The following is a 6,444-nucleotide window of genomic DNA, read 5'->3' on the forward strand; positions in this document are numbered from 1 at the left end:
CAGTGTCCTCATCTAATTTAGGTTCTTTTTCTTGCAGTTTGTTTTTTTCAGCCTCCTTCTTTTGATGTCTGGTTTGCATTCCACCTGCTGTTCCTGCCTCCCCCCCCACTGCCCCTAACTCATCAAGATTGGGGTAAATTGGTTGGTGACCCTCTCCCCCGTAGGCTGGGGGTGGAACGTCTACATCCCCTGCGTGTTGTGGGTGGGGCTGAGGCTGGGGTTGGTGTCTACGTCTAACAATAGTTTGTTCATCACATGTATCATATTGTGGCCACTGTGGACCTTTGGTTTCTCTTTTTTTTTTTGTTTTTTAGCTTTAGATTTATTAATATCTTCCCGTCTCTTTTTTGCTTCATTTAACCATAATATGGCTTCTTCTCTGCCTTGTTCTTTACATCTCTTTTCACTCTCTCCAGTTATCACAGTTATTTTATCCACTAATTGTTGACATGATTCCACTTTTAATTTACCATCAAATTCAAATTTCTTTTTCCACTGTGGCAAATATTTGGTTGATTGTGGATGTCTCTTAGACATGTATTTCGAATCACCTTCAAGGTTTTCACCCTTAGTGTTTTTGTTTCCCATTTTTAAGTTGTTTAATTTGCTTCACTACGAGGATTGAGATCAACGATCAGTCACAGTGTTCACAGAGATCATCGACTGTGCCAAGCTTCTACAGGAACTAGTTTCCTGCGGACACAGCTGTCTCAGTAAACCAACCTCTCAATTTTGATCTCAACCAGACACACAACACAAAAGGTCTCTGAGACTTCCTCCAAGAAGTTAAAATTCACTTAGAGACCGACAAACAATGACACTTATTTATATAGTCTGATTTACTTCAACTGATCACAGAGTTTACGTTAACACCGTTAGGTTTCCACTCTGCCGCTGCTTCAATCAGACAAACTATCATTAATCTATTTTACGAGGACCCTGTCCTCTTTTACCTCGTGACCTCGTCACGGAACTTTTCTGAAGACCCAGTCTTCTTTTACCTCGTGAGCCACTCACGGAATTCTTATGAGGACCCGGTCCTCTTTTACCTCGTGACCTCGTCACGGAACTTTCTGAAGACCCAGTCTTCTTTTACCTCGTGAGCCACTCACGGAATTTAAGATACCTTAGGATTTACTCTTTTCATACTCGCCTGATCTGTGTCCTGGCCCTGGTTCAGGATCCCGTCACCTCGCCTCTTCGGACCACCAGCCGACGTCTGACCTGGGCAGGAATTCACCTCCCAGGATTTTCTGCAGGTTCCAAACCTGGCTGTGAACAGACTTCAGTCGCCGACTCGATGTCCCGGCAAAGAGAGGATCTTGGGATCCCGGACGATCCCAATTATGTTAGGGAAATTGTTAGTTCCCTTTGTAAATCTTAAATAAAGCAGACACAATCAGTTGAGACCTTCTTCAGGATTTTACTTGCAAGGAGTGAGCAGTTTACAGCAAAGGCAACTTCCTCTCACTGAAAAGAAGACAAGGATTCAGCTCATAATATGTATTGCATTCTGGGAGGTGCATAGTCACACAGTACGTAGGAAATATTCTCTGCACAAAGCAAGCATTGGGCAAATCAGATAAGGATGCTACACACTGGTACTCCCTATTTCTTGCAGAGCAGAAGGGAGAAAACTTCAAGGCTATAGCACAGCTAACAAGGCTTGAGCAGATCAGCAAAATAAATTCCAACAATGTTTCAATGATTAAATGCAGTATTTCTCCAACAACCTACTCTGAAGCCGTTCCCCAGGTTTCGTCACCGTGGTTGAAAGTTCTCCTTGCAAATCCTGAACCACCACCCCCACAATGATCCCGAACCAAAACTGGACTTCCGCCATTTCCCCCCTCTCACTCACCGTGAACAGACGAGCACGGCAGCGCCCAAGTCCTCCCATAGAAATAGTTCAGTTCTTAGGTGTTCTAACCAACACCAAAGTCTATTCACTTTACCAAGGGATCAACAAGTGAGGACTTTGTGGGTCACTTTTATTTTTAACGGACCGGTGCCAGAAACACTGCCTCAGGATTTATACGTATGTGCATTTCAAACAAGGGTGCATACAATGCTGGATTTGTTTCACGGCTCCTGTTGGAAAAAAAGGATCTATTCCTACAGTCCATCATCCACTCACTGAAGTAAGTACATGCTTGATATTTATAATGTTTTAAAATGTTAGTTTGTCCGTTTAAAATGTAGTAACCTATGTGTGAGGCAAGTTACTAGCTATCTATGCTAACGGCTACAGCCATTCGACAGAGCCTTTCTCCCCTTCAAATGTGCTCATGTGGGCTCCTGCAGCCACACACCTGTGTGGAGAAAAGCTAATGACTATCGGCATCGAGCGGCTACAGGCAGGGAGCGGTGGGTCTAGCGTCTGTCCTTTTTCTGTAATCTCATACACCTGCGGGGAACAGCTGATCGTTATCGCCCTTCCAGCGGCGACAGGGAGGAAGCGGTGGATCTAGCTCGCTGTAGTAAGTTTGTGCTTGATACTTGTGATATCTAAATATGTTAGTTGGGTCTGTTTAAAATGCAGTAACCCATATGTGAGACAAGCTAATCGCTAGCGTCGCTAACGGCTACAGTGAGTCAACCGAGCCTTTGTCCCTGTCAAATGTGCTACTCTGAGTTGGCGCAGTCACACACCTGTGTGGGGAACAGCTAATAGCGATGGGCCTTCGATCGGCGACAGGCAGGAAACGGTGGATCGAGCTTTTGTCCTGTTGACGTGCTGCCGCTCCTGTTTGTGTTGCGTTAGCTGTTAGCATGCCTTTAGGCCTTTGCACTTTAGAGCTACAGCTGGTCGATCGCTACAAAAAGAAACTGCAGATGAACGCGGTTATGTTTGTTATTACCCCGTCCTGTGTCACAGCCTAAATCAACTTGTGATTTGGGGTTATGTCATTGTTCTATCAAATTCTAACATGATTAGTTGGAATGATTACTGTGTTGTGTTGCAAGCTTAGTTGCTAATTAGTCACATCTCTACAATACCTGCTGCTTATCTGGTCAGTTACCTATAGCTTGTACCATAGCCATTATATTTGTAGGACCAATACAATTTACAGTAAATGTAACAGTCTTTTCTATACTGTAGGAGGGCACATCCCAGTTACCCACATGCAAGGAGGCTGTCAAACAGAGAAATCACTGCAGACTGTTGGTACACGGACATCTGCTGCCCAGCTCAGGAGTAAAGGTATGTAAGTTTGTATGTACCAACAGTAAGATAGGTAATAGAAGATTTTAATTGGTATATACTGTTTAGATTTTATATTTGAATTGTAACAACTGTTTATCTGTTGTTTTAGCACAGACAGGTCTGTCCTCTTGTTTGGTTTAATTTTTTGTCTGGTATTGTGCGTTCTTACATTAGAGAAGGTTTTGACCTACATAAAAATGAACATTACACTAATCTACAATTCTGATTGCAGTACCTTTTGTTTTGATGAGGTGATGGTGAGGACAGCCACAGCTTCCATCTGGTAGAGAACTGCTTCCGCTCAGTCTTCCAAATAGTGATGAGAACAAGGATCACCACATCTCCCTGTTTACCCTACTTTCATGCATTTCGTCTGCAAGGCCCTGCAAAAGCTTCTGTCCTCAAACCCCCAGACTTCTTAATTAACTCAGTAACCTATACATTGCACATTGGAGTGTGAAGGTAACAGTTTGTTCTAGCTTTGGAGTAGTGGTGTATTTTTTTGGTTTACAATAAAGTTGGCTTTAACTATTATGTATTTCACTGAACTCTGTTTCTGACGGGAAAACACTTATTTAGGAAATCATAGTATTGAAATTACATGTTTTTCTCTTTCTAATATGGTAAGCTATAAAGTTGAAGCAGCCATAAATAAAAAGCATATAAATTATATATAAATAAAATAAAAAAAATTCTTAATGAGTGTTGCACTCACAAAAAACACATTTTTACTCAAATGGTAAAGGAGTTATTCTACAGGTGGTCTACATCAATCATACTGAGTGTTTTAGTGTTTTATCCATCAGGAAACTGCCTTTATCTACAACCCAAGCATGAAGAAGCATGAAGAGATGGCAACTCAGATTCTTCACCCAAGGAATCCTCAGCACCAGCTCACTAGCCTCTGTAGACTAGATACCTGTAACAACTTTAGATACAGAGACATATTACTGTCAGATTTATCATGAATGACAAAAAACAATTTAAAGCAGTAAAAATACGTTAGGTCAATATATAATTTGAACCAATGCTTTTTGTTCCCAGGTAGGTCATGCAGTGGTTGCTCTAAATATTAATGCACATTTTTTAAATAAAATTATGTCAGAGAAGCAGCACAAATAAGACAAAAACAGTGAAATGTGTAAATGTAAAATGTATTTATATTATTTCAGCTATGCTCTCAAACTTATTTATTTGTATAATGTAAGCTAAAGTAGTGTTTTCTATTAACGAGAGTTTTCCAGGTAAGTCGTGTTGTGAATATTGAAGCTGCACACGCCACTTAGCATAAGCATTAGCAACCGCTAGTCACTTTGCAAATTACATAAATCAATTAAATTGAAGTAAATGCGACATTACCAATGAGACACATCTTGCATCAGCCGAAATGTGGCGACTTCAACAGCCTCCTCTTCAGCTTCAGGGTCAGATTCGGGATCGTAGACGTATGGTTCTACTACGCTACGAACTAGCTGGCTGGCTAATGTCGTGCAGTTCTGTAGTGGGTCGTCTTCTTCTGTGGAGGATTGCGGTGGATTGTGTTCTCAATGTCGCACTACTGCCACCTATTGTATCCTAACCGTGCGGTGGCTCGTATCCATGGAGCCAATTAAAAAAAAATACTCCTTTAAGGTCCCACAAGCATTCCCCCCAGACAAAGAAAATTTTGCGGCCTGCATGTAAAGTCTTCATCCTGATAGTAGTGAGTGAGAACAAAGAGATTTCAAATATGAGCGCCAAATCAAGGCGCCAGGCTGGGGAACCATACCTGGGTCCCCGCTGAGACGGCCGAACCCCCGTGGATACGGGGTTCCGCCTCACTCGCCGCTGCATCAGCTGATCACGACGCGATCACCGCGACGCACACCTGGACCGGACCGCCACAGCGCAAGCACGCACGCACGCCCCCAACGCCGGGTCTTCTCACCAGGATTAAGCATTAAGGCAGAGGCTTTCTTCCAAGTCTGAGCAGGGTAGAACTTTTAGGGTATCAGTAATTGTTTTATTGTTGTGTTGTTTCTTTTCCTGCACACGCTGCGTGAATCTAAGTGGTGCACATTGAAGTGCTGTAATTTGTGATTTTGCTAGTTTAAGTGTTTTATTGTGGTACTGTGCGGTTGTTCGGTTTCTGCTGTGACCACGCCAAGCGCACGTTTCAACCACTGCGCACTTCCGCGATCACGTGACTATATCGCCGAATATAGGCCCACGTGTTTGTGAGACCACAAGCCTTATCCACGCTAGTCCCCTTCTCACTCCGTTACACGCTTCTTTCCCTGTGAGCGCCAGACACGCGCGCTCCATTCAAAGGGCTCACCGGCACACGCGCGCAGCTGTGCCCCCCTCACCACGCCCCTATAAGGGGGCGCGCTCTCCCTCCTCCTTTCTCTCTCTCTCTCTCTCTCACACACACACACACACACACACACACACACACACACACACACACACACACACACACACACACACCTTTTTTTTTTTTGTTCTGTCCAGCAGTTAAGCAAGCAGCATATATTACGCTGAATGCCATATTGTGATGGACAGCTTTGCTTTAACAAGAAGAGTATATATAGAATATATATACTCTTCCTGATTTATGGTTTATTTAATGGTTTATTTAGCTAATCCAAAATGTGTGTGATGTTGCTGTGTTGGTGGACAGGTTAGGTTTCTGCTTTAGGGTGTGTATGCGGGAGGGTGGGGGGAGGGGAGGTAAGGGGTGCAACCAGCTGCTGAAACCAAGCAAATCTGTTAATTAAACAATCGGAGCAAAAAAAAAATAAATAAATAAATAAATAAGAAGCATGGATGTACCTTAGGCTAACACATTCATAACTAAACAATTTTTGTACTGTGGTTTACCTTGGAGATTAATACTAATACCAATAATAGTGCTAAGGTATGTGCACATACTAATACAAACATATACATACAATATACATACATATGTGCATTATTATACATATCCCATACTACTTAATAAAAGTCATGACATACAACACCACAAATTCCATATTCACACATTATTCATATTGGTAGTGATAAGTATCAATAATACTTACAGTTGGATTTGGAAAGTGTCCCACTACAAGGTTAGTAAGGCTGTAGCTTAACATTATTCACCCAAAGGGTGAGGCAGACGTTGGTGCATGAACAATGCCACTTGTGGAAGCCAGGGTGATGTGAGGGGCTCCGCCACTACGCCCATCCAGCAAGCAGAGGAAGGAATCCCAGCA

The 6,444-nt window shown here is 42.8% G+C and overlaps 1 long non-coding RNA gene across 1 annotated transcript; it reads left to right on the forward strand.

The window, feature by feature from the left end:
• The first annotated feature begins 3,103 nt into the window (after window positions 1–3,103).
• Window positions 3,104–3,742, forward strand: LOC129604168 (uncharacterized). The gene is made up of 2 exons (XR_008694841.1): window positions 3,104–3,205; window positions 3,441–3,742. It is a non-coding gene; the product is annotated as an uncharacterized LOC129604168 (long non-coding RNA).
• The last annotated feature ends 2,702 nt before the right edge of the window (window positions 3,743–6,444 follow it).

The sequence above is a fragment of the Betta splendens genome, chromosome 5 (genome assembly GCF_900634795.4).
Source record: "Betta splendens chromosome 5, fBetSpl5.4, whole genome shotgun sequence".
Classification (NCBI taxonomy): Eukaryota; Metazoa; Chordata; class Actinopteri; order Anabantiformes; family Osphronemidae; genus Betta; species Betta splendens.